At 39.7% G+C, this 26,321-nt stretch overlaps 1 protein-coding gene across 7 annotated transcripts in view; it reads right to left on the reverse strand.

Moving 5' to 3' along the window:
* RASGRP1 (RAS guanyl releasing protein 1) overlaps positions 1 to 26,321 on the reverse strand; it is a 1,027,205-nt gene that overhangs the window by 613,095 nt on the left and 387,789 nt on the right. For 5 of the 7 annotated variants that reach the window (XM_073800719.1, XM_073800720.1, XM_073800723.1 and 2 more), the window contains one exon: positions 6,764 to 6,855. The exons of the other annotated variants lie outside the window; for them this stretch is intronic. The gene's annotated coding sequence lies outside the window, so the exon portion shown is untranslated. The remainder of the gene's footprint in view (positions 1 to 6,763; positions 6,856 to 26,321) is intronic. 7 annotated transcript variants of the gene reach the window in all.

The raw sequence follows: 26,321 nt of genomic DNA on the forward strand, positions 1-26,321 counted from the left end.
ATGGATTAAAGACCTAAATGTAAGGCCAGAAACTATCAAACTCTTAGAGGAAAACACAGGCAGAACACTCTATGTCATAAATCACAGCAAGATCCTTTTTGACCCACCTCCTAGAGAAATGGAAATAAAAACAAAAATAAACAAATGGGACCTAATGAAACTTCAAAGCTTTTGCATAGCAAAGGAAACCATAAACAAGACCAAAAGACAACCCTCAGAATGGGAGAAAATATTTGCAAATGAAGCAACTGATAAGGGATTAATCTCCAAAATTTATAAGCAGCTCATGCAGCTTACTAACAAAAAAACAAACAACCCAATCCAAAAATGGGCAGAAGACCTACATAGACATTTCTCCAAAGAAGATATACAGATTGCCAACAAACACATGAAAGAATGCTCAACATCATTAATCATTAGAGAAATGCAAATCAAAACTACAATGAGATATCATCTCACACCACTCAGAATGGCCATCATCAAAAAATCTAGAAACAGTAAATGCTGGAGAGGGTGTGGAGAAAAGGGAACCCTCTTGCACTGCTGGTGAGAATGTGAATTGGTACAGCCACTATGGAGAACAGTATGGAGGTTCCTTAAAAAACTACAAATAGAACTACCATATGACCCAACAATCCCACTACTGGGCATATACCCTGAGAAAACCATAATTCAAAAAGAGTCATGTACCAAAATGTTCATTGCAGCTCTATTTACAATAGCCCGGAGATGGAAACAACCTAAGTGTCCATCATCGTATGAATGGATAAAGAATATGTGGCACATATATACAATGGAATATTACTCAGCCATAAAAGGAATGGAAATTGAGCTATTTGTAATGAGGTGGGTAGACCTAGAGTCTGTCATACAGAGTGAAGTAAGTCAGAAAGAGAAAAGCAAATACTATATGCTAACACATATATATGGAATTTAAGAAAAAAAAAATGTCATGAAGAACCTAGGGGTAAGGCAGGAATAAAGACACAGACCTACTAGAGAATGGACTTGAGGATATGGGGAGGGGGAAGGGTAAGCTGTGACAAAGCGAGAGAACGGCATGGATATATATATACACTACCAAACGTAAAATAGATAGCTAGTGGGAAGCAGCCGTAAAGCACAGGGAGATCAGCTCGGTGCTTTGTGACCACCTAGAGGGGTGGGATAGGTTGGGTGGGAGGGAGGGAGACACAAGAGGGAAGAGATATGGGGACATATGTATATGTATAACTGATTCACTTTGTTATAAAGCAGAAACTAACACACCATTGTAAAGCAATTATACTACAATAAAGATGTTAAGAAAAGCTTTAAATTAAAAAAAAATAATAATGCCTATTGCCAATAATTAACCTATTAAAAACTCTAAACTTCTATGTGTAAGATGCTGTCCTTGACACCAAAGAACTGACCACAAAATATTTGTATTTTCTAGGCCATCCTACCCGAAAGATAAACATGAGGAAACACCACTACTTCTCTGGTTCTGACCTCTAACATTTTGGGGGAACTTCAAACATCTCTCGAATTCCTCCCAGACATTTCTGGAAGTCCTTACAGGTGACTGGCAGGTGTTTTGTGTATTGAGCATCCGGGCTACCATGTGATGTCTGTTCTTCTCCTCCTCTCCAGAGCCGAGCAACAGAGCCAGGGTCCCCCAACTCCACCTGTGCCTAAGGCCTGCACAGAGACTACTAGTACCCAGTATTACAGGAGGCATGCCCAGATTCTAGCACTCATGTTACCAAAACCTGGAACCCTCAACATTCTTAAGAGATGTCAGTAAAACAACTCTTTGTGGTTTTAGCTTGCTTTTATTTTTTAACTCAAATTTATCCTAAATCTCAAACAAAAGCCTGGAGTTGCTGAGAATCTATGGTTCAGTTACAGTGCTCAGAATCATCACTGTTCTTGGCATGAACTGGGTATATCTTAGTTCCTTCTTTTCTTAGGGCAAGTTCTTTCCCAAGGGTCCTCTTGGTCACTTATGCAAACAGATAGCTGAGGAGCCTGACATTTTGTTCTCTAAGCAGGCCTGATTTCTAAGGAGAGCACAGCTTCAGATCTGGCTTGGCCCTGGTTAACAATACAATCCTACCTGCCTTCAAAGGCCATGTAGTCTAGATGTGATAGGCACATAGACTGACCAATTATTCCAATGTACTGTGCTAAGTGATACAGTGAAATTATATCATAAGAGTCATTTAACTAAACTTGGAGATTCCCAGTGGACTTCCTGGGAGACAGGGTGTCCAGTTTGATACTTAAAGCATGAACACATTATATTCTCATTTCATTTTCCATGATGCCAAATTCTCCTTCCCAATCAAGATGAATTAGAGAAATGTGAGAAATTAAAATAGAGCCCCAGAGCCACAGGGGCTCCAGTTTCTGGAAATGGGTTGTGATAGCCATGTAATGGCCTGGGAAAGGCAGATAAAGTCACTTCAGGACAAACTTCTAGTAGCTGCTGTGGAGACAATTACCTCAAGTCTTCAGCTGAACAATTCAGGCCTATCTTGAAGTTTAGTGGTCCTCTCCGGACCACTGGCAAACTGCCCTGAGAAGGATGCCCATGAGATGCGTGGAGCTTGGTTATTAGGACCTCCATGAGTGAGGGGTAATGGAGGACAACAGGAATGCCACATATTTTCTCTCTCTGTCTAATTTCTGAATAAATTTCAAGTCACATATTTTCTATGAGTTCATCTGCCAAATTTTGTCTCTAATATTTCCCCAAGACTTGCTTCCACAGTTGATTCAATAGTTAGCAATGAACTCAAAGCTCAAGTAGTTTTATTTGGGAAATTTGGGAATCCTTTATAGTTTTCTAAATTCTAAAAGAAATTATAGAGCCTAAAGGAGACACTTGCTGGTATTCTGATGGAGCTGATCTTTATTTCAAAGGTGAGCCAGTTAAAAACAAACAGTACTGTGACCCATTTGTACCCAAATAAAATGTAGCAGATTTTATTTTTAACATAAAACTATGGCCTACTTTCACATTTTTCTATGAACAATTCTAAAGTGAATCTTCTCAAACATTTTGGCTTCTGGGAGGATTAGACTGAGTTTTGGTTCTATCCACATAGCATTGAGGAGGAAGGTTTGAAGTACGGAGTTCAGGCTTGGTCTAAGGCATTAGCACATGGCATCATCTCCAAAACTCAGTATGAAATGCTCGTGGAGGAGACTCTTCAGAAGCAAAACTAAGGAATAAAGCACCTCTGACCCCTTTATACATCTCCAAACTAAGCTTTACCCAGTTGCCATTAGGGCTCTGGTCCTTCTTTTTTTTACCTTCTTAAAATCACACAGACACACACATACACACACATGCACAATATCATTCACACAGAGCCTGGCAGAGCAGTGAGCAACGTCTAGTCTCTGAAAGACATTTTGTTAGGAACGGGCAGAGGGAACCCAACTCGGGAAACAGCATATAGAGAAGTTGCTGTGTTATCCGACTCAGTCTGCTGGGAGGGTTTCCATTGCCCAGGACGAGGTCCAGAGAAAGGAGAGGGTTCCCACAAGATGGAAGGCTCGTTATTTTATTTTTTATTTTTTTGCAAGATATCACTCTCAGTGTTGCAACAGTATGGTTTGAAGCGAGCTGCCCATCCATTAGTCACCTCCTGTCAGCTTTCACCCAACTCACGGAATGGAAAGAACACTAGGGCATTGGGTCTAAATTGGCCGAGGGATAGGAAACATGGAACGGTCCTAAATGGAAAGTATTCAGGTTCAAAACAAGTTTGTAGGGGGAAACCATACAGGAATCCATGTGAGGCAGCCTAGAAATGTTTACATAAAAAGCAGCAAAAGTCGGGGAGGAAGAAGCACCAAAAGAAGCAAGAAGTCCAAACTCATGGATGTCCTCAAATCTAAAGAGGAATTTCAGCAATTAAATGTTCAGCAAGTGTCTGGGAGCCAGGAGCGGGAAGCTTTGTAGTACCAGTTAGGAGATACATATAAAGGGCTTCTAATCTGGAGAATGAAAAACTAAAATTGAAATACATGGTAAGGTTGTGTTAAACAAGAGATTTTGAACTTATTTTAAAAGGAGCAAATCAAAATAAAGCATAAATAACAACAGCAACAAAGGTTTTCTTTAAACTAAGACCCTGCGGTTTCATTTCTGTTTCCTTTATTTTACCCCTGAAATCAAAGGGATGCATCTTTTGATTTCTTGATTTTTCTTCCCAAATCAGAAAGAAACAAAGATAAATATTAGAGAAATATGTGAGAGAGAAAATGTGCTGTGGAGAAGTTTTTAGAAACAGGGCAAAGGAACAGAAAACTCTCTCCTAATAAATTGCTCTAAAGAAATGTCATCTTAATATTTGCTAGTTATTTTAATAAACTGATATATTTTTAAAGTTCCAGATTGGAATAATTAGTATAATAGGTAACATTTGAATTGTCAAAACAAACTAAAAGGGTAAGTATTATTTTTGTCCCCTTTCACAAGGAGGAAACTGAAGTTAAACAACCTTCTTGGGATCACACAGTTTATGTAGAAGCAGCTGGGGCTGGAACCCTGGTCTGTCTCATGTGAAAGTGCATGTAATTAACCATGAGCATAAATATTCACTCAAAGTCAGCGTCTCTTAGTTTCATTTGAACTGTCCTAAACTTGTCTTAGCAATGACATACTCACATTTTTGGAAACACAATGAAGAAAAGTTTTTGCTGAAATTGCAAAACAACCTTCCTACAGGAGATAACATTAAACCTTCGAGGCACTGGCTGCTAGAAGTGATATCATTGATGAGTGATGGGTGGGACACTAAGCCAGCCAAGCAAATGCCACTCTACTGCCTGATACCCCATGCTTCTCTGTGACAACACTTGTAACCCTCATTCCAAGGCTTGACATAGCATGGGCTGCACAGTAGATGTACAATACACACTTTGCATTCAGTAGTTATTTCTGAACTGAAGTGAATGTCTTCCATCAAATATTGGCTCAAGGATCACTTGACCTCCTTGAAGCCATCTATGGTAGTCATGACAGTCACACCTGTCTCAATTCAGTCTAGTTTCTTTTTCATTTGGCCCTTTGCTAGCTCTAACTTATGTCACAAAGGTTAACTAAGGATTACATGAGATTAATGAAATTAAAACTATTCTGGAAGATATAAATTTCTATGTGGATATTAAGCATTATTATCATTGTATATACTGCCACACCCTTGGTAGTCACGCTTATGAATCTGTGTTTGTATTTCACATACATTGAGGCATACTGTAGGCCAAACAAGTAACACTTGATTTAATCTCACAGCAACTTTCATAGGTAGTTAACTTGGCCCAGTTAAGAATGTAAGGAGTAGAGAAGTTGTGAAAGGTTAGCTGCAATGTAACAAACCCTGAAGTCTCTGGTTATCCACAAGACCTATTTATGAAAGTCGGTTTCATAAGCAAGATTTCCTCCTGTGGATTGCCCTTGGTACTGGTCTTTCTGTTTATCCTATTTAGTAAGTCTCCTCCAACTCTATGGTAAAGTTAGAGTCCCCAGATCCTTGAAGTGAGGGGTGGCTAAGTGGCCAATGAAACCAACAGGTACCAGGACAGGCAGGGTCACAAAGTGAGTGGAAGCGACATGTGTCATATCAGGTGGAAGCCTTAAAGAGCCACTGTGTGAATTTCCACAATGCCAACCGCTGCCACCATGACTGATGATGCTCCACAGTATGGAGCTGCCATGAGCCTGTGCCCCTGAGAATTAGCAGGTAGAGAAGAGCTCCCAGTTGACCCATGATGATCACAAAGCATTAAGTGAGGAATAAGTCTTGGCTGTTAATAACCAGAGACTTGGGGGTTTGTTACCGTGCAGCTAACTTAGTCTTTCCTGACTGATATAAAAATCCAGCTCTTTTCTGGACACGGTCACTGTTGGAATGGAGTAACAGGAAACCAGAAGGGTGGTTGGATCTCATTAGGGGCAGTAAGTTTTTCTCAAGCTTCCCTTAGGAATATTGCATTAAATGAAAATGAGTACCCTTCAGGAAACCTGAATGCATAATGCAAACAAGGATACACAAGTGCTTTACAGATTATAAATCACTCTGCAAATACTAGTTGTAACAACACTTAGGTCTCACCCGCAATTGTAGCCATGATTACATGTTTTCCTATTTTGTAAGTCCATAATATTTACTCAGCTCCCACTAAAGAAATGTACTTACTTACAGTGTTTGTAGACAAGTCAAAGAGATCAGAGATAACTTTCCTAATCTATGCAGCAAACCAAATATACATGAGGAAGACTAAGGCCACTTGGTAGAATATGTAAAATTTTAAATGAGTGCTTCTGTTACCCTTTTTCTTATTCATAAACTCCAGAGATACTACAGGAGAGATAAGCTCTTCTCCACACCATGAACACAGAAAGTGGAGCACAGCATGGGGCTAGTAGTTTGCTTAGGAATGGACAGGGATGCCACTACAGGACTCTCACTGCCTCTTCCCTTTGCTCCTCTTGGCACGATGACAGGCAGAGGTGCACAGACTCTGTAATTGTTTTGTTTATGCCAACCTTTTTATAAGGAATAAACTTGAGGCTTAGCGATATATCGTTAGGTTGGAAGGTGACATTATTAAAACTTCCTAATCCCCACACCTACAAGATTGAGATATTAAGAGCATATTTTTCTAAATGGCAATGGAAGTATATTAAAGCTTACTAATAAATATGTAAGTCCCTAAAATTCGAGAAAAGACAAGCAATGATAATATAAACTCTTTTTCTTACCACTTAGACGGGAAAGGCTTGCTCAGCGTAGCTGGCCTCAGTTAGAAACAACAGCCACATTAGACAGAATGTGTGGTTCTCACCTATGGTTTCTGGGGGAAAAAAAAAGTCTAGACTTAGTCTCTAGAGGCAGATACTGGAACTTGGTCTTTTAGCTTCTGGTTAGTTCTATTGCTACCAAACAAGGAAAAAGCAAGATTTCCTCCTGTGGACTGCCCTTGGGACTGGGCTTTCTGTTTATCCTATTTAGTGAGTCTCCTCTATGAGTTTTCAGAGCTTCATGCATGCTGTGAGCTGTTTCTCAAACAAAAACCCCTTTCCTAGAGGGCACGAAGCAGAGGCCCCCCATATAAGGTACAGCCACACCACATGTGGCTCAGAGTCTAGGCTTGTCAAACTTCAAATGGTGCCCCTGGCTGAGTCTCATCTCAGGCCTGTACCACTTTCTCATAGTCACTCATCCTCTAGGAGGAAAGTGCTCTCCCTGATTTCCAACCATTTTCTTCGTGACGGTCAACCTCCACAGACAACACCCACCCTCTCCCATTTCTTATCCAAGTCACCCCTTCCTGCCTTTACTTTTCTCTGGTTCTCTCTTCAGATGGTTTTACTTCACTCTACCCAATTCCATCACATACCCGGATTCATGCACCAAGTAAATGTCCATGTGGACAAAGTGACTGCATTTCTGTAAGTAACTCCAACCAAAAAGTTCTACCTAGAATGGGTAGAATTAGGAAAGAAATTCTGCAGACATACCACACCCTTTTCCTGAGATGGACTAATGATTCTTGGAAATATTCTACTTACTTATACCCTCCTTTGTTCCCAAAAGGATTCAGGGCAGCATCTCTGAAAATAAAGCTCATGCCTTCTTTGAAGTCTAGGAGAGCATATGTTGCTGACGTTTGTCAAAAAAAGTAGCAGTTTTTACATTAGTAAAAGGCACCCTTCCATTCTTATGTTAATACACAGCAAAGAATTAATATTTAACTTCAAATTGCTCCTGAAACCTTGTGTGAATAACCTTGTCTAGAAGAATGATCTATATCTCAATTTATATGGTTTTGAGAATTATCACATGTAAACTCTAAGTAAAATAAGAAAAGGAAGATTCTGGAGAGACGCAGATGGGAGAGAGAGACAGCAAAACTGCCACAGAGAATGCAATTTGTCTAGGGTTGTCTGGGGTCCTGGATTATCAAGATTGTCTGAATTCTGGTTGTTTCCCTGCCACTGTAGCTTGGAAAGGCTTGTCGAGATGTCCACTCTTCCATATTGGATAAATATGTCCCATGGCTGGACCATTTGAGTTCAGTGAGGCCAGGAACTTAAGTGTGTGGCCTTCAATTAATAAAAAGCAATGAAACTGCTTGAGGGTAAAGATCACTGGGATGGGTTTTTCTTGCTCCTTTGGGAGAAATAAACCAAAGTGTTCAACAAAACCACAACTGACTGACTTTCTCACGGGTTTAGAACATGGATACCTCATTCCCAGCGCTCACTCAGTCATCCCTCAGATTGGACATAATGTTTGATTTGCAAGGTCATTTTGCCACCATGAATTTCTCCTGAACTCTTAAGTGGAGACAGCATCAGCAGGGCAAGTGCTGCAAGACCCTTGTCAGCACTGGGAGTTTTTACTGTTGCCTTTTTTTCTTTCTCACATGTGATCACTGACTAGAGGTGAAGTAAGTCCTTCTCGGGGTGGGGCAAGAGGCATGTCTAAGGATGAGTTTCCCTATAATTTTGTCTTTCATTTACTTTTTATAGTTCTGCAGCTAGCTCAGAGGACTCCAGGGACCTTGCGACTAGAGCACAAGATCTTGACATACTGCAACTAAAGGCAAAGGCAGTGAGCAATCTCAGCTCAGCACAGCTGAGAAGGCAGGGGTCAGGCCTGGAAGTCATCAGATGAAAAACTCAGAGCAAAAGTTAACATGAAAATATTGGCAGCTGGTATACCACCAGAACCTCAGCAATTCATTCCTTGCGTCCTCCCTGCCTTTCCAGACCATTAGCTCTCACTCTGAATTCAAAGTTAGGAAAGGATCCTCCTCTTTGCAGAGATCTTATGAATTCCTGGTACTCGCTAAAGTAGAGTGTCATTCACTCTGATCCACCTTCTCTTTGGGGTACTAGTTGATTCCTTGCAAGCCCTAGTGATGCCTAGGTCTAGCCTACACAGGTCACAGTCCAAGGAATCAGACTCACTTGTGTCCCTCAAATATCTCACTTACGGGCTGAATACTTACAACATACAAATATCAAACAGCCATTTGTCAGCTCTACATGCAAATAAGTCACCATCCAGAGAGAGGCTATTTCAATGAGAACCGATAAGGGAGGTTGGTTAAGCTGTCTCCAAAAAGTCAGTGAAGGTTGGGCAAGGATAAAGGGAGGTTTCCCTGTTAGGAAATGGAGGGAAAAAGGGAAATTCCCTAAATAAGAAAAAAATTAGGACAAGGCCACCCAAGTAGACAGACACCCCTAAAATGACTGGTCAGTGTGAGTTGACACTGGAGCAGATGCTAAAAGAAATGGCAAGCTCTCTTTCCCAGAGGTCAGCTGGCACCAGAGGCCCAGGATTGGGGTTATTAGGCCATAGCTGAAGCCTTCCTGGCTCAACTTCTCTCCCCGAAGGTCTCTTGCTACCCAATAGGCCAACAGCTGCTAAATCTAACTGAATAACATAAATTATGTAATCTTTCTCTCTGGGGATTTTACGATTAGAGGAGATTTGTAGAGACCTCCGAAGTGCCGCTCTCAAATTAGACACTAGATTAACATCCACTCCTTCATAATTCTATACTCTGTCTCCTACGTAGAGTTCACCTGATTTGCAGTGAAAAGAGAGGTGGCCTGAAAAATACTCAAAGACATGCTGTAGTTAAATAAGAGCTAAAAGTTTCAGCCTACACGTTCCTTTTTAAATGAAGATCCTAGTGCAACTAAAATAGGATGATTCTATCCTAACACATGTAAAGATATTTATCACAGTTGGCAGAACAGAATCATTTCTTCTCAGTGGTATTATTTTGTTCCTTTCTCAATGTTTATAAAAGTAGAATCTTTAAAAGGCTAAACTATAAAATATTGTCCCACAGCTGGGCACCAAAAATAAGTCATCAAAATTCAAATGGAAACACATTGCCCTGGCTTGTTGATCATAGTGAATAAAGATATAACTAGCTGAAGCTGATGATATCTCACACTGAAAAATGACCCAGCTAATGCATGGCATCAATGGGGTACTGGCTAGCACCACCTTGCAGGAGCTGATTATGTGTGTCTCTTCCCAATTTTATACTCAGTGATCCTACTTAGCAGCTTGAAATTGGCCATAATCAGAGTTTTTAGACAAGGAAACTGGCAAAATCCATAAATCACAACTTTTCTGTTTATACCCCCCACCCCCAGCCAGTTGTTAAACATTTACCAACACGCCATGGCACAGACTTCTACTTTAATCATAGCTAAGCCTAATTTTTTAAAAAGCAATCATATTTATCTGTTGTATGCTATTATACCAACTCATAGTTCATCAAGAAGATAGCAACAAGATTTCAATTCAGAGATGGGTATGCAGACAGACAGGATTCTCTCATGACCCCAGGGTTATCTCTCAGTTAACTGACAACAGCTAGCTGGTACCCGAGACTCACCAGCCAGCAAGTGGGAGCCTTCTATGCCCAAACTCAACTTCTCCCAGATCTGAGGGTCCCAAGATCTCTAGATCACAGCAGCTGGCATTTCCCAGAACTCCCCTTTAAACAGCTGGCACCTAAGCTCAGGTTGTCAGAGGCTGAAGCCCAGATCCTCAGGGTGTCCAACTGTGCTCCAGTCCAAGCATCTCTTTTCTATAGGAAGCCAAGAGGACAGGCACCCATGCATGCACTGGCCCTTCCAGCAGCCTGTGTCAAATGCTGCTGCTCACCCAGTGTTTGCATAATGATGGGGAAACAGACACAGGGTCCTGCAAAACCACTATTCATCCACTGAGTCTACATGGTCTCTCTGGATGGCATCTACCTTCCTATTTACCTAGAAACCGACTTACAAAGAAACCACCTATAAACATAGTCTTCTTTTAAATTCTATCTGCCACCCTTTTTACTCCCCAACCTAGCAGTGCCTACAACATTGTTAACCAAAGTTAACTGTCTCTAATGAGAGAGTAAGTGAACATTTTTTATGACAGTTTTCAACAAGCAAAAGGAAACATTTAGTATAGGGCCTTTGGGTTGAAACAAGCAAATAAAAAAGAAATGGCTTCTAGTATTTGCCTGCAACACATTATGAACTGGCAGAGGACAGACAACATTTTCTGTTCATGCAAAAGAAGCATAATGAAGAATCTCTTTGTAAGTGAAGACCAAAGTAATCTAGGCATTTGGTGTTACCAACACATCCTTCATTTTGCTGCAAACAGTACAACCACACTCCCCCTGACACACGTACCACAAATTCACATGCACAATTAAAAGATTTTAAAAATGATGCAGATTTGAATGACCACATCAATTCTTTTGTATGTAAAAGCCTGTATTTGAAAAGGGAGATGAAGAAGAAAAATAAAAAACAAAATTAATAAGTTCCTGGAGTTCAGCCATGAAATATGATTGAGATTAGGAGAAGGGTGAAACTGTGGTCAAGCTCTTGATGCAAAAGCCCTGCTTGCCTGTAACCAGATGTAAATCATAACATCTCCATGGAGATGAGCGGGCAGATGCCCAGTGGAATTTTCATGTCCACATTTAGAGGGTGAGAATTTCAATGGTTTATGGATTCCAAGTCTTTGGGGCTAAACAAGGAATTTTATCGAACATGAAACTCTTCTGGACTCTCTAAAAAAGGCAGCCTGATTTTTATGGGCTGATCTCAAAAGGCTCCTTTATTTCTCTATAGCAGATGCTTCCCTGGTCTTTACGTCACTGTGAAGCTACCTCAGGAAGTGAGAAATATAACTCTAACCCTAAAAGCTAGCTTGCTATGCCCAGTGTTTCGACATGGACCATCTCTTGTCCCACTGATTTTATGTCATAGTTATTGTTACTTTTCTTCATTTACAGGTACTCAGTTGGGAGTGAGATGATTGCATCTGACAACCTTTTAAATTTTATTTTATTATTTATGCGAAAGCAAATGCGACCAGGAATATTATTAACATTAATGCTTAATACCAAGTAAAACTTGGTGACAGGCAAGAAAAATGTTCCAAGAAATCCAAAGACAAAACCTCAAAACCCTAGCATGACATATCTGGGTCTTGAGTGTCCTCTGATTTAAGATATATCATCAAGATAATGCGATGATTATAAGGAACATGGGAGTCAATATTTTAAGGAAATCATGAGGATCTGTGAGCAAGGGTGGAATCGATTTTGACGCTAATAGGGCTGAAGCCATGAGATCCTTCACAGGAAAAGAATCTACCCTCTCTTTTCTCCTCCATTTTTCTAAATATTTGCAGCCATGACTTCCATATGTGACGAACTCCACAGAAATGTTCAGATTTTGTTAAGGGGTATGTTGAGATGGGCATTCTCATGTAATACTCACGAAAGCATAAATTGGTACCTTTAAGGGAGGCAATTTGGCAAAATAAACCAAGAGCCTTACAAATGCTCAATTCTTTGTCTCAGTATTCCTCTACTAAGAATTAGATACGATAGCAAACAAACAAAACACCATAAATTTCCAAGTATAAAGGAATGATTAAGTAAATAAAAACATATCAATAGGAATAAAATAGTGCATTGTTATTAAAAATGTTTTTTTACAGAATACTGAACGTGTTGAGGATATGTTATAATATTCTATCAAGTGAAAAAAAGACTGATACAAAATTGCATATACATTATGTCCTCAATGTACACATATACACATAAATACACACAGACAGACATAGTAGACAAAACACTGGGAAGAAATATGCCAGAGTATTTAAAGTGGTTATTTCCGGATGGAAAAGTGGAATAATGATGACTTGTATTTATTTTTATTTATACTTTCCAGTGGTTTACATTGAACAATGGTTACTCAATTTTTTCCAGACTTACATTTATAATTACAAAGGTGATATAGAAATACTATAGAAACATCAAGAATTATAAAAATGTATGAAGTAAAAAGATGGAAGTACTCTCCCTACTCATTCTCCAGATGTCCCCACTTTAATAGCAGGAAAAGTTTAGAGTTTACCTTTCCAGACTGTTTATGTCTATGTGTATATACCCAAGTACATCCTACTTTGGATATATTTGCATGTTATTATAGAGAAATGTATCATTTTTAATTTACTTCAATTTTTAGAGCTGTTTTAGATTTGCAGCAAAATTGAGCAGAAAGCACTGAGAGCTCCCACGTACCATATCTCTGCCTGCTCCCCTACCCCAGACAGCCTCCCCCACTACCAACGCTGCACACCAGAGTGGTATGTTTGTTACAGTCAATGAACCTACATTGACATGTCACCATCCGAAGTCCACAGTTCACATTAGGGTTCACTCTTGGTACTGTGCATTCTATGGATTTTGACAAATATATAATGATACACATCCACCTTTATAGTATCACACAGAACAGTTTCACTGCCCTAAAAGCTTTTTCGTGCTCCATCTATTCATCTTCCCCCCCAACCCCTAGCAACCACTGATTTTTTATTGTGTCCATTGTTTTGCCTTTTCCAAGGTGTCATATAGTTGAAATAATACAGTATGTAGTCTTTTCAGATTGGCTTCTTTCACTTAGAAATATAAATCTAAGTTTCTTCCATGCTTTTTCATGGCTTCATAGAATATTCTATGTGTACGTGAGAAGAATGTGTAGTCTGCTGTTGTTGGGTGGAGTGTTTTGTGTATGTCTGTTAGGTCCAGTCATCTACAGTACTGTTCAATTTCCTTATTGATCTACTATCTGTTGTTCCATCCATTATTGAAAGTGAAGTATTTAAGTCTCCTACTATCATTGTGTTCCTATCCATCCCTTGAATGGATAAAGAAGATGTGGTATATACATACAATGGAATATTACTCAGTCATAAAAAGGAATTAAATTATGCCATTTACAGCAACATGGATGGACACAGAGATTACCATACTAAATAAAGTAAGCCAGACAGAGACAAATATCACATGATATCACTTATATGTGGATTCTAATTTTAAAAAATGATACAAATGAACTTATTTACAAAACAGAAATAGACTCACAGACACAGAAAACAAATTTACGGTTACCAAAAGGGAAATGGGGTGAGGGAGGGATAAATTAGGAGTTTTGGATTAACATATACATACTACTATGTATAAAATAGATAAACAACAAGGACCTACTGTATGGCACAGGGAATTGTACTCAATGTCTTGTAATAATCTGTAAGAGAAAAGAATCTGAAAAAGAATATATATATTCTTACGTATACATATATATACACATACATATATATGTATATAAATACATACATATATATACATACATACATATGTAAATAAAACTGAATCACTTTGCTGTACACCTGAAACTAACACAGCGTTGTAAATCAACTATAGTTCAATTTTAAAAAAAAGTCTATTAGTTTAATCAAAGATGTTAGCATGTCAGGTATTTGTTCCCCTGTGGCTTCTGCATGATTTCTGAGAGATGGGGAAATGTCCAATATTAACCTGTCATTTTCAAACCAGACATGAGTGGCTTTTCAAAAATTCTGTAGCCCCTTGTAGTTTTACATTTATTAATTATATGCTCATATCCTTGATCATTTCTTTTTTACTTTAGGTATGTTCTATTAGTCATAAAAAAATAAAACAAATTGAAAATTAATAAAATATTTTCTCCAAGAAGGGTGGCAGTGACCATGATGTGAGTAGCAAAGTCAGAGCTGATAGGAAGGTGCAGTCTTTAGTCTGATGGGATTTAGTCTTTGAAATATCCCCATCAGGGTCCATGACCTAAGAAGTCTTCTTTGGTGAGAACTCAGTGGGCTCATTCCTGAGCCTAGCTCATCATCTGGTTATTTTAGGTGCCATTTGAGAAGTATAATGAGAGAGTGAGACATGGGAAAGGTAAGCTTCCCTGAGTGACCTTGAAATTTCTTTTGTAACATCTGTTTTCTTCTCTTTCCCTTGTTGTCTTCCCATCATCAATAGGACTGTCAGGGGCCACTTGCTTTGTCATAAGAATTTGAAGAAAATAACTGAATAAAATTTATTTTATTTGAAATGACTTGAAACTTAGATACACTCAGAGCTAGGGTTTAATCTCTTTCTTGCTCAATTATGCAGCATATAGAAAAGGCAAGCAAGACAAAACAAAACAAAAATGCACTCCTAATTCGTACATGCACAGATACCAATGAACTGAGGTGAAATGATGTCACTTTTCTCTTTCTACTTTTATAACTTCCTAGTCATTTTGGTCAAAATTAAATAAGTCAAATCTCTGATCACAATATAGACATATTACAAATTGTTTTGTATGTCTACATACATGGGGTTGAGTCCAACTTTCCTCTTCATCATTATAGATTAGGAAGAAGTCATAAATTGGGTATAAATTGGGGAGAAGGCATTTAAATAGTTAAATTTAATATTAATATAAATAATATATAATTATACAAATTAAATAACTAAATATTTAAATTTAAATATTGTGGATTATCCAAAACTCTCTAACTGTATTCCCTCAGATAGACTATAATAAGACAAGACTAGTTACAGGACTGTTATTTTTCACAACTACCAAAATGCCATCAATTACTGAAGTATTTATGCTCAAACAGAAAAGCACAAAGTTGTAATTTTACAATTTCAAGATCTTGAAAACAGATAGTAGACAATATTATCAATCACTTCCAGGTGGTGAGACGGGAATGAGGAAAAGAAAAATAGGATAGAGTAATGATTCTCAAAAACTTAAACAAAAGGTAGATTAATCACATTATTTCCTTCTTAAAATGTTTGTTCTAGATACAAGTACCCAGTTTACACATGGTTAACACACCATGAAGAGACAATCTATAACCTAAACTACTGCAGATCCTGCCTACATGACTCATATTGCCAGACATTAACTGATTTTGAAGTAGCTGGATTTTCCTCTCTAATTTCAAAATCAGTTTGGCAAAAACTGGAAAAATGTAATGAAAAGCAGAGGAAGATACTCCCAAAACTACATAAAAATGCATTTGGAAGTTAGCTTGCGTTATTCATGATAAAATCTGCAGAAAAATTAGCCTTTGCATTATGAAGAACATTTGGAAAATATTTTTGAAATTTTGGTGACACCCCATTCTTTCTGAAGAAAATTAATCATAATACTGAGTAGAAAACGCAAGGGAATTTTCAATGAAATGTTTTCTTTCTTTTTTACTGATGCAATATTTGAAATGGGAGCACAGGGCATTTTTCTGAGCAAAGCAGTTGTCAGCAAGCATGACTCTTTTCAGCAAATCAGCTGTTGTTTTCTTTTTTTTTTTAATAGATTTATCTATCTATCTGTTTATTTATTTGGCTGTTTTGGGTCTCGTTGCTGCACGCAGGCTTTCTCTAGTTGCGGCAAGTGAGGGCTACTCTTTTGTTGTGCGTGGGCTTCTCATTGCGGTGGCTTCTCTTGTTGCAGAGCATGAGCTCTAGGCATGCAGGCTTCAACAGTTGTGGCATGTGGGCTCAGTAGTTGTGGCTTGCGGGCTGTAGAGTGCAGGCTCAATAGTTGTGGCGCACGGGCTTAGCTGCTCTGTGGCATGTGGGATCTTCCCAGAGCAGGGATCGAACCCATCTCCCCTGCATTGGCAGGCGGATTCTTAATCACTACGCCACCAGGGAAGTCCCATCACCTGTGGTCTTCTGAACAAATAACTATGGACATCAAATTAAAAGACATGAACTCAGTCTCTGTTTCCAAATGAACTGCGGTCTTCATTATTGAGTAAATAATTTATAAGTCTTTTGCATGTTCTTCATGTGTCCTTCCTCTCTTCCAACAAACACACTTATTTCCAGGTAAGAGGTAAAAAGCCTTTGTTGGAATCACATGGAGTCCGGATCAGAGTTGGGACCAGAGCCCAGAGCATCTCCCCTGCTGGCTCAGAGGTTACCTCCTGGTCATGTTACCTGACTTGTTTTTCTTAAGATCTCTGCACCTTAACTTGGTAGCATGGAAGAACTGTTCTGGTTATCACAGCTGGAAAAAGCAACTCACTGCTGTGTGATAGGGTCTTGGCCAAGCAGAAGCTAAAGCATGTCGATGACTTCTACCCAAAGGTAATGACTGTTGGCTGTGACCCATGAATTCCTACCCTCTGGCCTAGGCACTTTACATTTGAGGTTCCCTTGGGTCTACTGGGCTTATAAGACAGAATCTCTGTGGAAACAGAAGCAACACAGCCAAGAGGACTAAGGCAAATATTATGTACAAATTGAGCAACACTCCTACTGGTCATGCTGTCAATGACTAATATACCCAAATCAGTGTGGGTGCTTCAAGATCATCCATCACAGCAACATAAAGGGATTTCTTATTCCCTATTCCTTCCCATTAGTTACTTCTATGACCCTTTCTCTGTTGTTCACCAATACATGGCAAATCATGCCAATTTGTGGAAAATGACACATAGAGGGGGAGTGAATATTCAACTGGGCTGTTTCAGCTATGGAAATGAGTTAGAACCAAAGGGAAGAATTTCAAGTCAAAAACTGTCCCTAGTCTTTAAGTTCAATTTTTTTCTTTTGTGCCAGTAATACACGTCCTTCAGGAAACAGAAGAAAAAGAAAGATTCACACACACCCACAATGAACACCCTTCTTCTTGCACACAGCCAATTTTCCCTTTCTCTTGCACTCTCCCCACCTTCTTTCCTCCCTTACTGCCTCTTTCTCATCCACTCTCCCCACCTTCTTTCCTCCCTTTTTTCCTTTCTCATCCACTCTCCCCACCATCTTTCCTCCCTTTTTTCCTTTCTCATCCACTCTCCCACCTTCTTTCCTCCCTTTTTTTCCTCTTTCTCATCCACTCTCTCCATTCATCTATTCACTCATCCTTTCAACAAATAGTCATTGAGTGCCAGATGATATTCTAGGAGCTTGAATTCATCAGTGATCAAAGTAGATAGAAATCCTTGCCTCCATGGAGTCTGCATTCTCTTTTTTCCTGCATGTTTCATTAGCAGTGCTGATATAGTTCAAGGACTCCTAGAAGCACCTGTTCTGTTGCTTTGGTCCACAAGTGCTGTCCCTCTTCCATGACACCTGTATTTTCTCTGCTTGCAGGTGAGGAGAACACACAGGGGAAAAGAAGAGCTACCCCTAGGCACTGCAGAACCGAGGGATAAACAATTCTCAATCCTGTGAAGAAACAGCACAACCAAACTGAACCCAAGTGCAGCATCACAGCCCATGTAGGCTTTCTAGTCCTCTAGACTGGAGGTTAAGTCAGAGGTTATTGGTATAATTCTATCTGGCATTAGAGAAAAGGGTAGGATTCAGAGTCACACAGACCAGGGGATGCATTTTAGTTCTGCGGTCTGGGGGTAGGTCAAACAACCTCTTTAGGTCTCAGTATCTTCAACTCTTAAGTGAGTTTAACATCATTTACCCTGTGGGTTCTATCATTATTTTATTCATTCATCGATTCATTCATTCAATGAGTATTTATTAAGCCCCTACTGTGTACTAACACTGCTGTAAATACTGGAGATATAACAATGAAGAGACAAAAATTCTTGCCTTCATGGAGCTTCCATGGAGAGAATACGGTCTATTACATAGGTCACTTAGATTCACCTTATCCTTCGGTAACAATAACTGAAGCAATAAATGTTCAGAACTATTCTTAAAGCAGAATAAAAATTAGCATGCACCCAGCATATACATCTTCATTATGTTCTACCTTGAACTTGCTACGCAGGTGAGCTCAGCCAGGCCAAGTGCAGCAGGAAAAAGAGCTTTAGTTAGTGATGTTCTTCATACACTATGGGTAAAATCACCTACTCCTGCCTGGGAAAGATGCCACCTAAGTGTAAGTAAGAGCTAACAAAGTACTAACTACTTAACAATGGCTCCTGTTGGGTATCCAATGAAGCAGATTATCTGAGAGACCAAGGAGCCTGAGAAAGGCTTTGGGGGCTGGGTGACAGCTGCACCACCCAAGGCAGCAAGAAGCCATCCTGTGCCCAGGACATCTGATTCCTCCACCGAGGGATGAGGGATATTGTCTTCCACAGCCCCTTCCTTTAGAACCTGATGTTTTCAATTTCTCTTTGAAGTTTATTCCCATTTTCCAAGGCTTAAAAACCATGCCCAAGAGAACACCAGCTATGAAATTAATGAATGTGTGTCTCTATTTGTTCTGCCAGGTCATTGAAAATCTCTTGACATAGTTTTGAGTTACAGTAAAATTAAAATGTTTTCTTGATCATTGAGTAACACAGAAAGAAAGAAATGGAATTAGTCTGAAAAGATTAGTTTTCACAAGGCCATTTCAGTAACTACCAGAATGTTTGCAGAATCTTCTCTAGTTCCTAAGTAGACAATATGAGTGATCTTTTGCTTTTTAAAAGTGGATTTTCTGGTTATATTCTACTTCAAATTCCCTTATGAAGTAGATAAGGTAGATGTTATAAATAAATAAATGTTATAGGAAATTATAGTTACTTTGGGATTTATATAAATTCTAAGAATAATGAATCTCATTTGTTGGCTAAGATTTAATGTGTCACAGGACTCTACTGATTTGAATGCATAGTATTTGTCCTATGTCCTTTTTCATACACTATTCTCCTACTTCATTAGACCTCTTCATTTTTTTTATCCAAATAATACTCTCTCTAGGTCTCTGAAGATTTAAGAGCTCCATGAAAGCAAGGATTTTTGTTGTTCTGTTCACTGCTGTATCTCCAGAGCCTAAAACAGTGCCTAGTATATAGTAAATGGTCAATATTCATTGACTGTTGAATGAGTTTAGTTCTCAAATTTTAGATGATGATAGCTAATATATAGCACTTAGCATGTGTCAAACACTTTTCTAGGAACTTTACACATACTAATTTATTTAATCCTCAAAATATAACCCTCAGAGACACTGAGTGGATACAAATTTGTCCAAGTTTGGTGACAGAAGCAGAATTTGAACTCAGGTGGTCTGGTCCAGAGTCTGTGCAATTAACTACCATGCTCTTACTGACTCTCTAAGTGAGGATAGTTTTTTAAATTAATTAATTCTTTTTTTTTTTTTTTTAAACATCTTTATTGGAGTATAATTGCTTTACAATGGTATGTTAGTTTCAGCTTCACAACAAAATGAATCAGTTATATATATACATATGTTCCCATATCTCTTCCCGCTTGCGTCTCCCTCCCTCCCACCCTCCCTATCCCACCCCTCCAGGCGGTCACAAAGCACCGAGCTGATCTCCCTGTGCTATGCGGCTGCTTCCCACTAGCTATCTACCTTACGTTTGGTAGTGTATATATGTCCATGCCTCTTTATCGCTTTGTCACTGTTTACCCTTCCCCCTCCCCATAGCCTCAAGTCCATTCTCTAGTAAGTCTGTGTCTTTATTCCTGTTTCACCCCTAGGTTTTTCATGACATTTTTTTTTCTTAGATTCCATATATATGTGTTAGCATACAGTATTTGTCTCTCTCTTTCTGACTTACTTCACTCTGTATGACAGACTCTAGGTCTATCCACCTCATTACAAATAGCTCAATTTCGTCTCTTTTTATGGCTGAGTAATATTCCATTGTATACATGTGCCACATCTTCTTTATCCATTCATCCGATGATGGACACTTAGGTTGTTTCCATCTCTGGGCTATTGTAAATAGAGCTGCAATGAACATTTTGGTACATGACTCTTTTTGAATTATGGTTTTCTCAGGGTATATGCCCAGTAGTGGGATTGCTGGGTCATATGGTAGTTCTATTTGTAGCTTTTTAAGGAACCTCCATACTGTTCTCCACAGTGGCTGTATCAATTTACATTCCCACCAACAGTGTAAGAGGGTTCCCTTTTCTCCACACCCTCTCCAGCATTTATTGTTTCTAGATTTTTTGATGATGGCCATTCTGACTGGTGTGAGATGATATCTCATTGTAGTTTTGATTTGCATTTCTCTCATGATTAGTGATGTTGAGCATTCTTTCATGTGTTTGTTGGCACTCTGTATATCTTCTTTGGAGAAATGTCTATGTAGGTCTTCTGCCCATTTTTGGATTGGGTTGTTTGTTTTTTTGTTATTGAGCTGCATGAGCTGCTTATAAATTTTGGAGATCAATCCTTTGTCAGTTGCTTCATTTGCAAATATTTTCTCCCTTTCTGAGGGTTGTCTTTTGGTCTTCTTTATGGTTTCCTTTGCTGCGCAAAAGCTTTTAAGTTTCATTAGGTCCCATTTGTTTATTTTTGTTTTTATTTCCATTTCTCTAGGAGGTGGGTCAAAAAGGACCTTGCTGTGATTTATGTCATAGAGTGTTCTGCCTATGTTTTCCTCTAAGAGTTTGATAGTTTCTGGCCTTACATTTAGGTCTTTAATCCATTTTGAGCTTATTTTTGTGTATGGTGTTAGGGAGTGATCTAATCTCATACTTTTACATGTAGCTGTCCAGTTTTCCCAGCACCACTTATTGAATAGGCTGTCCTTTCTCCACTGTACATTTCTGCCTCCTTTGTCAAAGATAAGGTGACCATATGTGCGTGGGTTTATCTCTGGGCTTTCTATCCTGTTCCATTGATCTATCTTTCTGTTTTTGTGCCAGTACCATACCGTCTTGATAACTGTAGCTTTGTAGTATAGTCTGAAGTCTGGGGGCCTGATTCCTCCAGTTCCTTCTTTCGTTCTCAAGATTGCTTTGGCTATTCGGGGTCTTTTGTGTTTCCATACAAATTGCAAAATTTTTTGTTCTAGTTCTGTGAAAAATGCCAGTGGTAGTTTGATAGGGATTGCATTGAATCTATAGATTGCTTTCGGTAGTAGAGTCATTTTCACAATGTTGATTCTTCCAATCCAAGAACATGGTATATCTCTCCATCTATTTGTATCATCTTTAATTTCTTTCATCAGTGTCTTATAATTTTCTGCATACAGATCTTTTGTCTCCTTAGGTAGGTTTATTCCTAGATATTTTATTCTTTTTGTTGCAATGGTAAATGGGAGTGTTTTCTTGATTTCACTTTCAGATTTTTCATCATTAGTATATAGGAATGCCAGAGATTTCTGTGCATTAATTTTGTATCCTGCCACTTTACCAAATTCATTGATTAGCTCTAGTAGTTTTCTGGTAGCATCTTTAGGGTTCTCTATGTATAGGATCATGTCATCTGCAAACAGTGACAGCTTTACTTCTTCTTTTCTGATTTGGATTCCTTTTATTTCCTTTTCTTCTCTGATTGCTGTGGCTAAAACTTCCTAGAGACAAATGACAATGGAGACACAACGACCCAAAACCTGTGGGATGCAGCAAAAGCAGTTCTAAGGGGGAAGTTTATAGCAATACAAGCCCACCTTAAGAAGCAGGAAACATCTCGAATAAACAACCTAACCTTGCACCTCAAGCAATTAGAGAAAGAAGAACAAAAAAACCCCAAAGCTAGCAGAAGGAAAGAAATCATAAAAATCAGATCAGAAATAAATGAAAAAGAAATGAAGGAAACAATAGCAAAGATCAATAAAACTAAAAGCTGGTTCTTTGAGAAGATAAACAAAATAGATAAACCACTAGCCAGACTCATCAAGAAAAAAAGGGAGAAGCCTCAAATCAATAGAATTAGAAATGAAAAAGGAGAGGTAACAACTGACACTGCAGAAATAAAAGAGATCATGAGAGATTACTACAAGCAACTCTATGCCAATAAAATGGACAATCTGGAAGAAATGGACAAATTCTTAGAAATGCACAACCTGCCAAGACTGAATCAGGAAGAAATAGAAAATATGAACAGACCAATCACAAGCACTGAAATTGAAACTGTGATTAAAAATCTTCCAACAAACAAAAGCGCAGGACCAGATGGCTTCACAGGCGAATTCTATCAAACATTTAGAGAAGAGCTAACACCTATCCTTCTCAAACTCTTCCAAAATATAGCAGAGGGAGGAACACTCCCAAACTCCTTCTACGAGGCCACCATCACCTTGATACCAAAACCAGACAAGGATGTCACAAAGAAAGAAAACTACAGGCCAATATCACTGATGAACATAGATGCAAAAATCCTCAACAAAATACTAGCAAACAGAATCCAACAGCACATTAAAAGGATCATACACCATGATCAAGTGGGGTTTATTCCAGGAATGCAAGGATTCTTCAATATACGCAAATCTATCAATGTGATACACCATATTCACAAATTGAAGGAGAAAAACCATATGATCATCTCAATAGATGCAGAGAAAGCTTTTGACAAAATTCAACACCCATTTATGATAAAAACCCTGCAGAAAGTAGGCATAGAGGGAACTTTCCTCAACATAATAAAGGCCATATATGACAAGCCCACAGCCAACATCATCCTCAATGGTGAAAAACTGAAAGCATTTCCACTAAGATCAGGAACAAGACAAGGTTGCCCACTCTCACCACTCTTATTCAACATAGTTTTGGAAGTTTTAGCCACAGCAATTTTATATTTTTAAAATCATTTTATTATTAAACTAATTTTAGTCTTTTATGCATTTAATAGATATTACATTTATATATTTATAAAAACCGAAAGGTACAGAGAAGCATAAACCTGAACGTCTCCCCCTTCATTGTCCTTGAGCCAAGCAGAGGCAGCCAACAGACAGCTTCAGTCTACTGTGGCTCTGCCCTCTCTAGACAAGTACCTTTGGGCAAACTACTAATCTTTCTATGCCTTACTTCTTGTATGAAAAACGGGCATAATAATGATAGCTCTTCCATAGACTTTTTATGAGGATTAAATGAATTAATTTCTGTAACATGTTTAGAATAGTTCTGGTCACCAAATAGGTACCAATAAGTGTTTACTATTATTGGTTTTATTAGTTTTCTGTATCCTTCCAGATATTTTATTCATACGCAAGATATACACATATATGCACCCACATATACACTTTCTCTCTCTTTTTTTTTTTTTAAATAGTATTCTGTACCTTGCTTTTCTCACATCACTGTCTCAAAACTTTAATTAAAAGATAAGTCCATGAATACATTTTCTTTTGGAGTAACCCGTTCTCAGCCTTTCCAATATATCACTTCTTTGCTCACAGAAAGTTATCTTTGGCTTCCTGATACTGTTCTATCATTTCTCATTTTGGGGATAGAAATTAAGGAAGAATAGCCATTCTGGGGCAACATGGGGCTGACAGGCGTTAGCAAAGTCAGTTCGTGGAAAATGAGTGATGGTACAGATTCTGACTTTCTGAAATGCGTCCTGATGTCAGTGGCGGTGGCAGCACCATGAGTTTCTGCATCAAGAGGTTGGGTGGTCGGGAAGGTGGGGCCAGGGGTGAGGTCTTAGAGCACACTTGCACAGTAACCCCCCTGTTTTCACCTAGATTTAATATCTCCTTAGGGTGGGACTGTTTGAGGATGAAAGTTACAGGGGAGAAGCGCCAAGACCTGCCCTCTCCCCTTTCCATCAAGGCAATCCTTGGCACTTCCCCTGCTGGCTGGCTGGTACCCCCACACCTGGCTCTACCATTTGGAAAAACAAACAAACAACAACGAAACAGAGAATCATAAGACTGACTTGCCTTCCTGTAAAACAGGAGCTGCAGCTATGGCCCAGTTGAGAGAGAATTACCACCCCAGGGAGTAAGCTACTGGGAGGAGCACATTAGGGGTTAGTTTCCATCATGATTGAATTTAGAGGGTAATTGACTCTTAAACAGGCAGGAGGGGCTTCCCTGGTGGCGCAGTGGTTGAGAGTCCGCCTGCCGATGTAGGGGACGCAGGTTCGTGCCCCGGTCCAGGAGGATCCCACATGCCACGGAGCGGCTGGGCCCGTGAGCCATGGCCGCTGAGCCTGCGCCTCCGGAGCCTGTGCTCCGCAACGGGAGAGGCCACAACAGTGAGAGGCCCGCGTACCGCAAAAAAACAAAAACAAAAACAGGCAGGAGAAGTGCTTCAGAGAGTGGGAGTGTCTAGACACTGGCTGTGGGCCAAATCCCCTCTGAGTCATTTTCTGTGGGACATGGAATCAGGGTGAGAGACCTGAACAGGGTTACAGAGGCATCCTGTTCCAAGGAGCAAAAAAGACTGCAGCTGCCAGCAGAGAGCACCACAGACACTAAAATGTAAGGCCTGTGCCTCCTGCAGGAACAGTGGTGAGGGGGGCGGTGAAAGAGAATAAAAAACTGCGATCACAGATGTGTCTGGCCCCTCTCAGACACCATCCTTAGTCTTACAAACAAAAGGAAACCTGCAGGACAGCTCAGCACTGCCTTGAGTCTCTACATTAAAGTGAGGGGACCCTGTGGACTGCACAGAGATGTTAGGCCAGGAAAAATGTGACTCTCCAGACAGTTTGAATGGCTTGTAGGTCACAAGTTACTCAAGGATGTCAGGGAAACTTGGCAGCTACACACTGACTCTCTGATGATGAAACTTCAGTGCTGTAGGACGTCCCACTTTTGTAAGCTAGAGGCCACAGAGTAACCCCAGACCCCTGCTTCCCAGCCTTTCAATCCTCAGGAGCTTCTGAAGCCTTGAAGAGACTTCATCCCAAACTCAGCCAACCTGGCACTGAAAGGCTTCCTGTGCAATAGGAAGTCCCCAGGCAATGGCAGAATTGGCTTGGCCCATATCACCTTCAAGGGCTACCTCTCTGCTGGCTCTGCGTGCACAGAGCTTTCTTCTGGAATGCGGACACTGCGTGGTTTCTTAGCTGTTTCAGCTGCTCTGAACAAACAAGTTCCCATCCTCAGGGAATTGAAACTACACAGTTTCACTCTGTCCTGTTGTGTTGGCAGCTGCCTTTCAGCATTGCCCTGTCCCCACAAAAACCTCAACACAGATCCCTTGCTTGCATGGTATATAATAGGACCTTTCATTCCTGCTTTGGCACATGCACCCCTGGGTTAAGAGTGCCATGGAATAGAGAAAGCATTTCGCAGAGTGTGGTGCTGGGGACCCCATCCCATGCAACAGCTGAGCAGAGGCAAGTAGAAGCAATATGCATGCTTGCAGCGAAAGGAGGAAGATGAACCTTGGGAGAACCATTCCTGCAGCCAGGCTGCGTGCTCTGAACATCTACTGCGTTTGTACCGTGCCAGGCACTGAGAGCAGCACCCAATCTTTGTCCTTAACATGTTTGGAGCTCCCGGGGGGATAGAGACCACAGAACCAAAGGTACCAGTCGAGGTTCTTGGTTACAAGCTGCTGAATCCATCTTTAATGAGACAGCCGGCTCTGTCTGGGAGCCAGGCTCTAAGGTCTCCATTCTGTCTTTATCAGTTACTAGCCGGAGGACCTGCATAACAGTTACTTAACCACTCTATGCTTTAGACTCTCATTTGTCAAACGAGGGCTGCTACATTAGTATGTACCACTGGTAAGGATTAAAATGCTGAATCCACGGGAACTAATCGGGGCAT

Source organism: Tursiops truncatus, chromosome 2 (assembly GCF_011762595.2).
Source record: "Tursiops truncatus isolate mTurTru1 chromosome 2, mTurTru1.mat.Y, whole genome shotgun sequence".
Taxonomy (NCBI): Eukaryota; Metazoa; Chordata; class Mammalia; order Artiodactyla; family Delphinidae; genus Tursiops; species Tursiops truncatus.